General features: G+C 43.1%; 1 pseudogene; it reads right to left on the bottom strand.

The window, feature by feature from the left end:
• Positions 1-418: 418 nt before the first annotated feature.
• The window catches only part of LOC116982259, a 192,100-nt pseudogene continuing 177,499 nt past the window's right edge, over positions 419-15,019 (bottom strand).

Genomic DNA, 15,019 nt, shown 5'->3' on the forward strand with positions numbered 1-15,019 from the left:
CTGTGTAAGAATAAGAGGAGACCATTTAGGACGGAGGTGAGGAGAAACATTTCCAGCCAGAGAGTTGTGAATCTGTGGAATTCTCTGCCACAGAAGGCCAATTCACTGGATGTATTAAAGAGAGAGTTGGATATGGGTCTTAAACAGAGAGAGAGAGAGAGAGAGAGGAGAAGAGAGGAGAGAGAGGAGGAGAAGAGGAGAGATGAGCGAGAGAGGATAGAGAGAGAAGAGAGAGAGCAGGTAGCTAGAGCGAGAAGTAATCGAGAAGATTCTATCTATATCTGATCGCTATCTCTCTCGTATTAGACTCTTTTCTTCTTTGTTCTCTTTTTTCTTCTTTAGTTTTGTGGGTAAAGGTTCTCGGGGGGGAGAGGGAGCGAGAGGGGCATTCCCATTCCTGTGTCTACCTAAACAGCGCCTATCCATGACGCGGTGTGCCAGCACGCTGGAGGAGCGGGCAACGGCCCTGCCAAAGAGCGGGCAGGTGACGGGGCGCTGGCCAGTGTGGATTCACCGGTGCTCCAGCAGGTGGTCAAGGCGGTTGAAGCCTTTGCCACAGGATGGGCAGGGGAAAGGACGATCACCACTGTGGGCACACCTGTGCTGCCACAGGCTGGACATGCGGGTGAAACTCTTGCCACACTCAGCGCACTCAAAGGGTCTCTCTCTGGTGTGTATCCGCTGGTGCTCCCTCAGCCCCCGTGCTCTCTTGAAACGCTTGCCGCAGTGGGAGCAGCTGCTCGCCGGCGTGAGCCCGCCGGTGCTGCTGTAACCCCCGCGAGCTGTCAAACGCCTCACCGCTGTACGGGCAGTCGTAGGGCTGGCCACTAGTGTGGACGCGCTGGTGAGACAGGGTGTGGGAGGCCATGGCAATGCGCTCTTCACACACCGGGCTGGGGAAGGGGCAGCCGCCGGTGTTCTCCCGCTGGTGGGACAGTAGCTTGGAGGGGCTTGTGAAGCCCTTGCCGCACTGGGCGCAGTTGAAGGGGGCTCGTCGGTGTGTGTGCGCTGGTGATCCAGCAGGTGATTGGACTGAGTGAAGCCCTTGCCACAGTCGCTACAGGTGTAGGACCGCTCGCCGGTGTGCAGGCGCCTGTGCCCCTTCTGGTTCGTGGACGACTTGAAGCCTTTGCCGCAGTCGGAACAGGTGAAAGGTCGCTCACTGCTGTGCACCTGCGAGTGGACCCGCAGCCACGACAACCGGGCAAAGCTCTTACCGCAGGTGGAGCAGCCGAACGGCTTCTCGCCCGTGTGAACCCGCCGGTGGTATCTCTAGCAGGCACGGGCTCTGCCTGGCCTTGCCACACACGTCACACTCATAACGCTTCTCCTTGTTGTGCCCCGTCATGTGGTCCCTCCACTGAAGCTCAGCCCCTCGAAGCTCAGCCCGCACACAAAGCAGATGGGGGGGGGGGGGCTCACCGGCACCCTGGCCGCCCTTAATGGTCGCTCACGTCCTCGTCTCTCTGTCCACAGCAACGGCTCCTAAACCCTGCAGGAGGGGAACACAGAGGGTCAACAAGGTGGTAAACAGGACATTACTAATGGGTAAACATTACTAGTGCTTAAAGGGCAGAAGGGGAAAACGGGGGGGAGGTGAGTGTGGAGGGGTGAGTGGGGGGGGGGTCAGCAGGGGGGCTGAGGGGGCGAGTGCGGATCGAGGAGTTTGGGGGAGAGGGGGAAGTGGGGGACGGCAGGGGTTGAGGGGTGAGTGAGGGGTGATTGGGGGGTGGGGGGTGGTGAGTGGGAAGGCGGTGATTGGGAAGGCGGTGAGTGGGGGGATGGGTGATTGGGAAGAGAGGGGGGTGGGGGTTGTGAGTGGGGTGAGGGGGATGGTTGGGTGGTGAGGGATGAGTGGGTGGCGTCACCGCCAATCCGAGGTGTCTGCCGGCCCGCCACCTGCCATTGTGCAGTCACATGGGGATGGCATGCAGCATGGGAAGAAGGTCACACAGTGCTGGAGTCACTCAGCGGGTCGGGCAGCTTCTGTGGAGCGAGGGACTGCGTGACGTTTCGGGTCGAGAACCTCCTTCAGTCTGATGTGAGGTACAGAGATAAGGAAGCGTAAGGAGTAAAAACAGAGCAAAGGGAATGTAGTTCAAGGAAAATGTAGAATAGATCGTTGTTAGTTGTGAGAAGGTAACATAGAAAATAGGCGCAGGAGTAGGCCATTTGGCCCTTCGAGTTCCATTCACTGTGATCATGGGTGATCATCCACATATCCCTTGATTCCTCCCATATCTCTTGATTCCGCTAGTCTAAGAGCTAAATCCAACTTGAACATCTCCAGTAAATAAGCGAGTTCTGAATTCCGACTGCACATGCCCAGGTCATAGGTCATTTGCTATAAACATCTCGGCGGCTGTGCTGCTGCGTGTGTGCAGACCTGTGTTTTGTTCCTAGTCGGGTTCGGGCCTGGGTCTGCGGCAATGAAGTTGCTGCTGGTCATCCACATCCCCTCCCGGGTGTCCTGTTGGTGTCCGGGGTGGGCCTGCGATGGCAAGCACCGGCCCGGGGCAGTCCTGGGTACAGGGGTGTTGGGGGGAGGCGCTGGCTCTAGTTCGGCTCTGCCTATCCCTCCGGATTGGGCGACAGCCCTGGACTGGCGGGGCACCAGCCCGGAGCACTGGATGCCCCGGACTTGCAGCCGACGCGGAGGGGTGGTCACAAGCTCCGGTTTGGCTCTGCTCCGGCTCCCGGTGGGTTGGGCCTATTTCCCAGCGGCCTGAGGACCGCCTGCTGAGCCTCGCTCCTTGTCTAGTAGCTGTCGGTTGCCCCCCTCGGTGCCGGTGGGAGCCGAGTGCCGGTCATCGGTGCTGATGCACACGGGGTGCTTCAGTGGCTCGGCGGGTCAGGCAACATCTCTGGAGAAGGGTCTCGACCCGAATCATCACCCATTCCTTTTCGCCGGGGATGCTGCCTGAAAGACATTTTCATCAGGCGAGAAATAGTATTGGGTAGGCTAATGGGACTGAAGGATGTAAAATCCCCTGGGCCTGATGGTCTGCATCCCAGGATCCTCACGGAGGTTACTCTAGAAATAGTAGACGCATTGGTGATCATTTTCCAATATTCAATAGATTCAGGATCAGTTCCTGTGGATTGGAGGATAGCTAATGTTATCCTACTTTTCAAGAAAGGAGCGAGAGAGAAAACGGGGAATTACAGACCATTTAGCCTGACTTCGGTGGTGGGAAAGATGCTGGAGTCAATTATTAAAGAGGTAATAATGGGGCATTTGGAAAGCAGTAAAAAGATTAATTCAAATCAACATTGATTTTTTTTTTTAATATTTTATTTATTAGAAGTGAGTACAATGCATTGGTACAAAAACGATGTTAACATATTACATTATCTGTACAACTTCCCTTTTTTTTAAAGAGAGAAGTGAGAAAGGAGAGAAGAAAAAGAGGTTGTGATTAGGAATAGTCAACATGGATTTGTGCCTGGAACTGATTAGGAATAGTCAACATGGATTTGTGCCTGGAAGGTCATGTTTAACTAATCTTCTTGAATTTTTTGAAGATGTTACTCGGGAAATTGATGAGGGTAAAGCAGTGGATGTTGTGTATATGGACTTCAGTAAGGCCTTTGACAAGGTTCCTCATGGAAGGTTGGTTAAGAAGGTTCAATGGTTGGGTATTAATGGTGGAGTAGCAAGATGGATTCAACAGTGGCTGAATGGGAGATGCCAGAGAGTAATGGTGGATGGTTGTTTGTCAGGTTGGAGGCCAGTGACGAGTGGGGTGCCACAGGGATCTGTGTTGGGTCCACTGTTGTTTGTCATGTACATCAATGATCTGGACGATGGTGTGGTAAATTGGATTAGTAAGTATGCAGATGATACTAAGATAGGTGGGGTTGCGGGTAATGAAGTAGAGTTTCAAAGTCTACAGAGAGATTTATGCCAGTTGGAAGAGTGGGCTGAAAGATGGCAGATGGAGTTTAATGCTGATAAGTGTGAGGTGCTACATCTTGGCAGGACAAATCAAAATAGGACGTACATGGTAAATGGTAGGGAATTGAAGAATGTAGGTGAACAGAGGGATCTGGGAATAACTGTGCACAGTTCCATGAAAGTGGAATCTCATGTAGATAGGGTGGTAAAGAAAGCTTTTGGTGTGCTGGCCTTTATAAATCAGAGCATTGAGTATAGAAGTTGGGATGTAATGTTAAAATTGTACAAGGCATTGGTGAGGCCAATTCTGGAGTATGGTGTACAATTTTGGTCGCCTAATTATAGGAATGATGTTAACAAAATAGAGAGAGTACAGAGGAGATTTACTAGAATGTTGCCTGGGTTTCAGCAACTAAGTTACAGAGAAAGGTTGAACAAGTTAGGGCTTTATTCTTTGGAGCGCAGAAGGTTAAGGGGGGACTTGATAGAGGTTTTTAAAATGATGAGAGGGATAGACAGAGTTGACGTGGAAAAGCTTTTCCCACTGAGAGTAGGGAAGATTCAAACAAGGGGACATGACTTGAGAATTAAGGGACTGAAGTTTAGGGGTAACATGAGGGGGAACTTCTTTACTCAGAGAGTGGTAGCTGTGTGGAATGAGCTTCCAGTGAAGGTGGTGGAGGCAGGTTCGTTTTTATCATTTAAAAATAAATTGGATAGTTATATGGATGGGAAAGGAATGGAGGGTTATGGTCTGAGCGCAGGTATATGGGACTAGGGGAGATTATGTGTTCGGCACGGACTAGAGGGGTCGAGATGGCCTGTTTCCGTGCTGTAATTGTTATATGGTTATATGGTTATAAAAGTGAAGAATAGATTAGTGAGCGTGGGTGAAAAACCAATAAAGAAAAAGTGAAAGATAAGGAATAAGTGAAGAAGGAAAGCAGGAGGGAGATTATTCCATTGCCACAGTGAGATGATTTTTTTTAAATATTCTAAATCATCTTTCACCCATACCTGAAACTGTTGGTTTTCATGATACTATGTCACCACATGAATCCAAGAAATCAATAAATGGGGACCAACTCCTTAAGAATAGGTCTTGTTTGTCTATTAGGAGGAGTCTCATTTCTTCCAAATGTGCTGTGTCCAGCATATTACTGGTCCACATATTAAATGTGGGTATATTAGCATTTTTCCAAAATTTAAGTATAAGATTTTTTGCTGTTATTAACCCATAATTGAAAAATGAGTTTTGGTGTGTATTTAATTTGTTCCCATCTCCACTTACTCCAAATATAATCATTTCAGTGTTAGGTTCCATTTTTGTCTTAAATAGCTTTGAGAATATATCAAATATATCACACCAAAATTTATAAAGTTTTGAACAAGAGACAAATGAGTGCGTAATATTGGCATTTTGAGAAAGACATTTATCACAAATGGGAGAAATATTTGGATAAAATTTATTCAACCTAGTTTTGGAATAATATAATCTGTGTAATATTTTTAATTGAATTAAGTTATGTCTAGCATTGATCGAACATTTATGTATATGTATCAAATATTTTTCCCATGTTTCTTTTGAAATTTTTATCATTAATTATTTTTCCCAGTTTTCTCTAATTGCCTCTGTTGATGGTAATTCTATATTTAAAATACTGTTATACAAGTATGATATTAATTTTGTTGACTCCGCATTGATATTCATTACTTCTTCCAGTGGGTCTAAAATTATACTTTGGAATCTTGGTATATATTTTTTCATAAAGTCACGTACCTGTAGGTATTTAAAATATGATTGTTATTCAATTTGAATTTTGATTTTAGTTGTTGAAATGATAATAAATTTCCCAATTCATACAAATCACCTACCTTTTAAATTCCCACTTTTTCCCATTGTTTACATGTTTTATCCATACCAGATGGTTTAAATACTGGGTTATTCACTATTGGTGTTAACACTGATAAATTTCTTAATTTTAAAGTGAATTTTATTTGTTTCCAGATTCGTATTGTATTTTGTCTAATTGGATTCTTCTTATATAACATATTATTCAGCTTTATTGGGGAAAAATTATCGCTCCTAGATCGTAGGGGGCGCAATCCTCTTTCTCCATTCTTATCCAACTGTTGAGCAGTGCTGTTCAACCAATAAATTATATTTTAATATGTACTGTCCAATAATAGTATAGAAAATTAGGTAATAACCCCCCCCCCCCCCCCCCCCCCCCCCCCACCTCTTTCGGTTTGCACAAGTGATTTCTTTTAATTCTATGTGCTTTATAATCCCAAATAAAATTAACAATATTCGAGTCTAATTTTTTTTTAAGTGTTTTGGTATATATATCGACAGGACAAATCAAAATAGGACGTACATGGTAAATGGCAGGGAATTGAAGAATGCAGGTGAACAGAGGGATCTGGGGATAACTGTGCACAGTTCCCTGAAAGTGGAATCTCATGTAGATGGTAAAGAAAGCTTTTGGTGTGCTGGCCTTTATAAATCAGAGCATTGAGTATAGAAGTTGGGATGTAATGTTAAAATTGTACAAGGCATTGGTGAGGCCAATTCTGAAGTATGGGGTACAATTTTGGTCGCCTAATTATAGGAAGGATGTCAACAGCATAGAGAGAGTACAGAGGAGATTTACTAGAATGTTGACTGGGTTTCAGCAACTAAGTTACAGAGAAAGGCTGAACAAGTTAGGGCTTTATTCTTTGGAGCGCAGAAGGTTAAGGGGGGACTTGATAGAGGTCTTTAAAATGATGAGAGGGATAGACAGAGTTGACGTGGATAAGCTTTTCCCACTGAGAGTAGGGAAGATTCAAACAAGGGGACATGACTTGAGAATTAAGGGACAGAAGTTTAGGGGTAACATGAGGGGGAACTTCTTTACTCAGAGAGTGGTGGCTGTGTGGAATGAGCTTCCAGTGAAGGTGGTGGAGGCAGGTTCGTTTTTGTCATTTAAAAATAAATTGGTTAGTTATATGGACGGGAAAGGAATGGAGGGTTATGGTCTGAGCGCAGGTATATGGGACTAGGGGAGAATACGTGTTCGGCACGGACTAGAAGGGTCGAGATGGCCTGTTTCCGTGCTGTAATTGTTATATGGTTATATGGTTATATCGGTATAGATTGGAATACGTATATTATTTGTGGTAGCGCTATCATTTTTATAGCGTTTATTCTGCCGATTAGTGACAGTGGGAGCGTTCTCCAAAATTTAATCAGTGAATCAAATGTATTTAATAATGGTATTAAATTAGCATTAAATAATGATTTATATCTTCTAGTAACTTGAATACCCAAATACTTAAATTTTTCCGTTGCGATTTTAAATGGAAATTTTAATAGGTGATTCGCTTTCTGGGGTTTTAATGACATCATTTCACTTTTATTCCAATTTATTCTATAACCGGAGAAAGAGCCAAATTCCTCTATTAGATTTAATAGATTCGGGATGCTCGTTTGGGAGTTTGTAATACATAAAAGTATATGATCTGCATATAGTGATATTATATTAATAGTATCCTTAGTATTATATCCCTGAATATCCGGATGCCTTCTTATCTTTTCAGCAAGCGGCTCTATCATAAGTGCAAATAGCAGGGGTGATAAAACACAGCCCTGCCTATTGCCCCTCGATAATTGAAATTTTGAAGATAATATATTATTAGTTAGTATTCTTGCCATTGGTTTATCATATAGTAATTTAACCCATCTGATAAAATTCTCTCCCATATTAAATTTTTGGAGTACTTTGTATAAATACAGCCATTCTACCTGATCAAATGCTTTCTCTGCATCCAGAGATATAACTGACAGGTCTTCCTTTTCCGTTTTGTATGAATACATTATATTAAAAAGGCGTCTCAAATTGTTAGATGATTGTCTTTTAGGTATAAACCCCGTTTGGTCCGGATTTATCAATTTATTAATATATTTACTCAATCTTCTTGCTGAAGTTCTTGCTAAAATTTTCTGATCTGTATTTAGGAGTGATATGGCTCTATATGAGCCCGGTTCTTCTAAGTCCTTATCTTTTTTAGGTATTAATGTAATTGTGGATCCGGCTAATGTTTCTGGTAATTTATTTTCGGGAAAGGCATATTTATATTACTTAACTACCCGTGGTACCATTAACTCCTGGAAACCTTTATAGAATTCATTATTAAAACCATCTGGTCCTGGCGTTTTCCCATTTTTCAGCTCTTTTATTGTTTCACTTATTTCTTCCTTTGTGATCTGTGCTCCTAATTCCTCTTGTTCCAAAATATCCAATTTTGGCAGATTACAATTATCTAAAAAATCTACAATTATATTGTCTTCTATTTTAGTTTTAGACGTATACAAGTTTTGATAAAATTGGGCAAACCTTTTATTAATATCCTGGGGTAACGTTAATAGTTCCCCATTCTCTGATTTGATTTTAGTAATCGTCTTTTCCTTCTCCTGTTTCTTCAATTGTCTAGCCAGAAGTTTATGTGGTTTATCACCAAATTCAAACTGTGCCTGTTTTGTGATCTGAAATAATCTTATTACTCTTGCCGATAATATTCGATTAAGTTTAAATTTCAATAATGTAATCTTATAATGTTTATCTATGGTTGGGTCTTTTGCGATATCTAATTCTAATATTTTGATTTCCTTTTCTAAAGTCTCTTGTTCTATGGAGTTCTTTTTATTTTGGTAACTTTGATATGAGATTATAACTCCACGTAAAAATGCCTTAAAAGTTTCCCATAATAAAGATGGTGAAATGCCTGGTGTCTCATTTGTATCAAAAAATAATTTCATTTGTTGTTTTAAATACTCATAACCTTGTGGATTATTAATTAACTGTGTATTAAAACGCCAAAACGATTATTAATTAACTGTGTATTAAAACGCCAAAACGATATTATTAGTTAGTATTCTTGCCATTGGTTTATCATATAGTAATTTAACCCATCTGATAAAATTCTCTCCCATATTAAATTTTTGGAGTACTTTGTATAAATATTGCCATTCTACCTGATCAAATGCTTTCTCTGCAACCAGAGATATAACTGACAAGTCTTCCTTTTCCGTTTTGTATGAATACATTATATTAAAAAGGCGTCTCAAATTGTTAGACGATTGTCTTTTAGGTATAAACTCCGTTTCGTAGCAGCCATGTCAGCAGCGTGTTAGTTTTTTTCAACTTTTTTTATTTTTTAGTATGTCTTAAAGTATGTTTTTGATGTTCCTCTGTGTGTTTTGTGTGGGGGGTGGTGTGGGAAAGGGGGAAACCGGTTCGGTCGCCTCCTCCATCGAGAGGCGACTTTTTCCAGGTCGCCTCCCCCGTGGCCTAACAGCAACGATCGGCGCGGCCTTTCTACGGAGACGCGCCCGGAGCTTCAGCGGCGGGCGCAGCGTGGACTCTCGGCGTGGAGCGGGTGACCCCTCGCTGGGGCTCACCGGAGGGGAGCGCTCCGTTTCGCAAGCCCGCGGCAGCCGGCAGCCTGAAGCCGCGGTCTGCAGAGTTCCAGCTGGTGCCGCGTCTACAGCCCGGGATCCCTCGTGGGGGACCCGGGGGAAAAAGGAGCTTCCACCGCCGGCCCGCGGCCAACTTCTACCGCGGGCCCGGCGTGGACTTAACATCACCCCTGAAGGGGAGCTTCGACCGCCGGCCCTGCAGTCTACGGTGCTTCTGGCTGCGGCGGAGACTTTAAATCTCGACCGCCGCCCTGCGGCCTACACCAACTTAAAGCCGCGGTCTCCGGTGAGGAAGAGCCGATCCTGGACTGACTCTGGACTCTGGTCCTGTCCACGGGGGTAAATGAAGGAGGACTGGCCAAATGTTGTGCCTTCCACCACAGTGATGAATGCTGTGGTGGATGTTTGTGTTACATTTTTATTGTGGTTGTGTGTTCTTTATTATTGTATCGCTGCTGGCAACCCAAATTCCACCGACCCTGGTTGTGTGGCAAATAAATTCTATCTATCTATACCTGGCGTTCTCTCTAGTTTTAAAGTAAAGCTCAATGGTGAGTGATCAGAAATAATACTATTGTGATATTTAGGGTTAATCGTATAAGGAATTGATTTTGTGTCCACTTAAAAATAATAAATTCTCGAATATGTTTTATGTACCGCTGAGTAAAATGAGTATTCCCTTCCCATAGGGTTGACTATTCTCCATACGTCTGTTATATTAGTGTTTTTTATATATATGTTTAAAAATTCACTAGTTTTAGATTTAACCTTACTCTTCCTTACTTTTATTGATTTATCTACATATGTATCTATAACACAATTAAAATCCCCCCCCTAATATTACATTTTGGTAATTATATTAATCTATTATATCTATTACATCTATTAAATTGGGGATTATCAAAATTTGGTGCATAAATATTTATCAGAGTCAGTAGTGTAGAATAAATTTCTCCTGCCACTATAGTATACCTTCCTTCCTTATCAGATATAGTGTTCTTTGATATAAATGGTATACCTTTCCGAATAATAATAACCGTACCTCTAGCTTTAGAAGTAAATGACGAATAATAATTTGGCCTATCCAATTTGCTTTTAGTCTCATCTGTGTTTGTAATTTCACATGCGTTTCTTGTAAAAACGCAATATCCACCTTTAAAGATTTTAATTGAGCCATAATCTTACCCCCTTTTAATTGGATCGTTCGCACCCCTAATGTTCCAACTACAAAATGTGATTCCTCCATTCCTTTTTCACTTAATGTCTTGCATTCTTAATTAGTTTTGCTAGTTTTAATTCATGTGGTGTGGTTAAATACCTTGAGGTTTTGGGTGTGGTGTAACCGTCCCCTATTAACGTTATTTTACATCTCCTCCGTCTATAGGAAGAAAAAAGAAGTGCGTTGAAAAATACATAGAAAAAACAGAATACTATTATTAAGTAAACCATATAACAGTGAATTATAATTTTTAAAAAAGAGTGATTTTAAGGTATCAAAAATGGGATACCTTAAATTCTCATAGCCACCTAAGGTGGCCCGAATATTATTGACTTCCGCCGTTGGAATTGTACATTGAGCTCAGCTCCCAAATTAAGCTGTCCGAGACAATATCATGCCATTTCCCCTTAATATAGCCAAAAATCTTAACCTACATGGAGAAAAAAAAATTGTAACCAGTCAAGCCAAAAACGAAAGAAAAAAACAACAACCAAAATGTCATCATAAAAAATTATCATCATCATTACTTTTCCACGTAATCTCTTAAATACCCAAACTTTAAACCTTCTATAATTCTTATTCCTTACTTACAATCATGAAATCATAAGACATAAGGACAGGCCTTGGCCTTATACTCAGAGATGCACCTAATTACCAGCCTGTTCCAAGGGTTAATTTTCTTTATCCTAATAGTAACCGTCTTCCTGTCGGAACCTTTGGAACTATTCCCAATCCTTAACACCTCCCCCTTTACTACAGGTTTATAGTATTATAATCTTCTTATACCTATTTTCATTCGTTCTGGAGTATTAGAATACATCCAGGATATATTTCCTTACATTTCATCTATTGGAATTATTTAACTGTTAGTAATTTAATAAGCTTCATATAATTAGTTGGTACTTTACTATTTAATCTTCATTCTAATAGTTAAAGCTTTAAATTCAGTCCATAATATCAGTTCTGCTGTTTTTCTTCAGCCTGTCATTTTTTCTTCAGTTGTTTATCTTCTAACTTTTCGTTCAAGGTGAAATCTGAACTCTGTCGTTGAAAACACATTCCATTGAGATAAGGCTGTCTGGTTAGTGTCTGAAGCAGGTCCGCCATCTTAATTGTAGTACAGACTTTTATTGAAAGTTTTAATGCTCATCCTTCTCAATTTTCTGTACAATCTCTTGTGCGTACTTAAGTGCCTTCTCCGGATCCCTGAATGAACGTTGAGTTGTTTTGTAAGAAATAAACATCTTGGCCGGATAGACCACGCCGTATCTTATCCCTCGTTGTCCTTGCAAAGTGTTGCTTGCTTTTTTTAATTGATTCCTTTTCTCCATTACTTCGGGAGGGTAGTCCCTATAGAATATCACGGACTATCCCTCGAATATAAGCCTCTCACCGTGTGGTATCATCTTCAGGAGTTTTTCCGGGGTTGAAATATCTAAGAACTTCGCAATAATTTTTCTTGGGGGAGCATTTGTTTCTCTTCGGGGAGGACCGACTCTGTGAGCCACATCAATCCTCACATTTTCCGTCAGCTTAAAGACCTCTTTGATTATTTTGGAGACAAGCTCCAGCATATCAATTCCTTGCTCTCGTCCCTCCTTTACTCCTACAATCCTTAAGTTCAATCTTCTTGCTCTCGCCTCCAAATCTTGACATTTGTCCGTCAATTTAATCAATTGCTCCCGATTATCACTTTGTTCCTTTTTCAGAATCGATATTTCACGAGCCATCTCCTTCATTTCAGTTGTAATCCCTTCTGTCACGATGTCAGAATGTTTCATCTCTTCAATCAACATATCAAATTTCTTTTTATGATCACTTTCTAGTCTTTCAAATTCCAGTGCTGTTCTCTGATCAAAGTCACTGAATTTCTGCTTCAGAGAAGTATACATTTCCCTTGATTCTTCTCGAGCAGCATCAATTTTCTTGGATAAGTTAACTTCCAGTTTACAGAGATTGTTCTCCAGTGTAGTATTAATACTGGCAAACATTTCGGAGAAGTCTTTAGTAAGATCTTTAGTAAGATTAGCTCTTACCGTTTGTTCCAGCTGTTTCAGCTCCTTCTCCTTCTCCTTTTCTTTGGCCTCTCCTCTTGTAGCCATTTCAAATACTGCTTGTTGAGGAATGGACTCTTCTTCTGAGCTTTCAGTTGTTTGATATGAAACAGACTTTGTTGATTGAAGAGCTTCCAAATCTTCTTGAACCTGAAGTCTGATAGTAGCTTTCCTGGGTCCTCGTGTGAGTTTTCATTTTCTCATCTAAATGTCCCGTTAAACTCCGATTATTTGTTGACTTATGATGACGTCACTCCCACGACGCCAAGCAACCTTCGGTGAGTATTATTTTAAATCGTTCCCGACTTTAAAAAGGCTTTTAATGCGATTCACGGGGAGCTGAGCTCAATGCTGTGCCCTCACCACAACATGACCACACCGGAAGTCCGTCATAAGTCAACATTGATTTATGGAAGGAAAATCATGCATGACTAAGATGTGACAAGTAAAATGGATGAAGGGGAGCCAGTGGATGTAGTGTATCTAGACTTTCAGAAAGCCTTTGATAACTCCCGCACGGGAGACTGTTGACTAAAATGAGAGCACATGGTATTGGGGGGTGTTGACATGGATAAACAATTGGTTGGCAGACCGGAAGCAAAGAGTAGGAGTGAACGGGTCATTTTCAGAATGGCAGGCAGTGGCGAGTGGAGTGCCGCAAGGCTTGGTGTTGGGGCCGCAACTGTTTACCATATATATTAATGATTTGGAAGAGAGAATTAGGAGCAACACTAGCAAGTTTGCGGATGACACAAAGCCGGGTGGCAATGTGAACTGTGATGAGGATGTTACGAGGTTGCAGGGTGACCTGGACAGGTTGAGTGAGTGGGCAGATGCGTGGCAGGTGCAGTATAATATGTGAGGTTATCCACTTTGGCGGCAAAAACAAGGGGGCAGATTATTATCTCAATGGAGTTAGGTTAGGTATGGGGAAGGTGCAGTGAAACCTTGTACACCAGTCACTGATAGTTGGCTGCACGTACAGCAGGCAGTGAAGAAAGCTAATGGAATGTTGGCCTTCATAACAGTAATTTCAGTATAGGAGTAAAGAGGTTCTTCTGCAGTTGTATAGGGCTCTGGTAAGACCACATCTGGAGTATTGTGTACATTTTTAGTCTCCTAATTTGAGGAACGGCATCCTAGTGATACAGGCAGTGCAGCGTAAGTTCACGAAATTGATCCCTGGGATGGTGCGCCTGTCATATGTGGAAAGATTGAAAAGACTAGGCTTAGATTCACTAGAGTTTAGAAGGATGAGGGGGAGTTCTTATAGAAACAGATAAAATTATAAAAGGACTGGACAAGCTAGATGCAGGAAAAATGTTCCCAATGTTGGGCGTCTCCAGAACCAGGGGCCACAGCCTTAGAATAAAGGGGAGGCCATTTAAAACTGAGATGAGAAAACCCTTTTTTCACCCAGAGAGCTGTAAATTTGAGAAATTCCCTGCCACGGAGGGCAGTGGAGGCTAAGTCGCTGGATGGATTTAAGAGAGAGTTAGACAGAGCGCTAGGGGCTAATGGAATCAAGGGATATGAGTAGAAGGCAGGCACGGGTTATTGATGGGGATGATCAGCCATGATCTCAATGAATGGCGGTGCTGGCTCAAAGGCTCAAATGGCCACCTCCTGCACCTATTTTCCATGTTTCCTGCTTAGTTGTTGCAGAGTTTTGTGTGTGTGTGTCCGTTAATGGCTGGTGGTCGGCTTTAGCCGGCGCCAGAGGGGGTTGGCCGGCGGTAGCTGGGGGGGGGGGGGGGGGTGTGGGGGGAGTGGGTGCGGGTGGGGGTCACCGGTGAGTTTCTAGGTAGTTGGAGCGAGGTTGGGCTGGTTTTGGCACTCCTTCTCCGTGCTGTCAATCCTCTGATTTTAACCATATAAGATTAAGGGGAATGGGAGGCAGTCGTCTCAGGGGAGTAAGGACAGGGAAGCTAGCTTGGGGGCACAAGAGATGGGAAGATGCCAGCATGAGGGAGTAAGGGATGGGACATAACCAGCTTGGGCGAGCAAGGGGAATTGGAGGAAACCAGCTTGGGGAAGTAATGAATGGGAGGTAGTCAGCTCTGGGGGTAATGAATGATAGGTAGTCAGCTTAGGGGAGTAAGGGATGGGAGGAAGCCAGCTTGGTGGAATAAGGTATAGGATGTAATCTGCTTGGGGTAGAAAGGGGTGTGGGATAGCAAGCTAGGTGTGGTAACGGATCGGAGGTAGCCATCTTGGGGATTAAGGGATACGAGGAAGCTAGCATGGGGGAGTAACGGGTGGGAGGCAGCCAGCTTGGAGTAGTATGAGCTGGGAGGTAGCCAGCTTGGGGGAGTAAGGGCATGGAATTAACCGGCTTGGGGGTTAAGGAATGCGAAGTAGCCATCTTGGGGGATTAAGGGATGGGA

Source organism: Amblyraja radiata, chromosome 16, assembly GCF_010909765.2.
Source record: "Amblyraja radiata isolate CabotCenter1 chromosome 16, sAmbRad1.1.pri, whole genome shotgun sequence".
NCBI classification, from domain to species: domain Eukaryota; kingdom Metazoa; phylum Chordata; class Chondrichthyes; order Rajiformes; family Rajidae; genus Amblyraja; species Amblyraja radiata.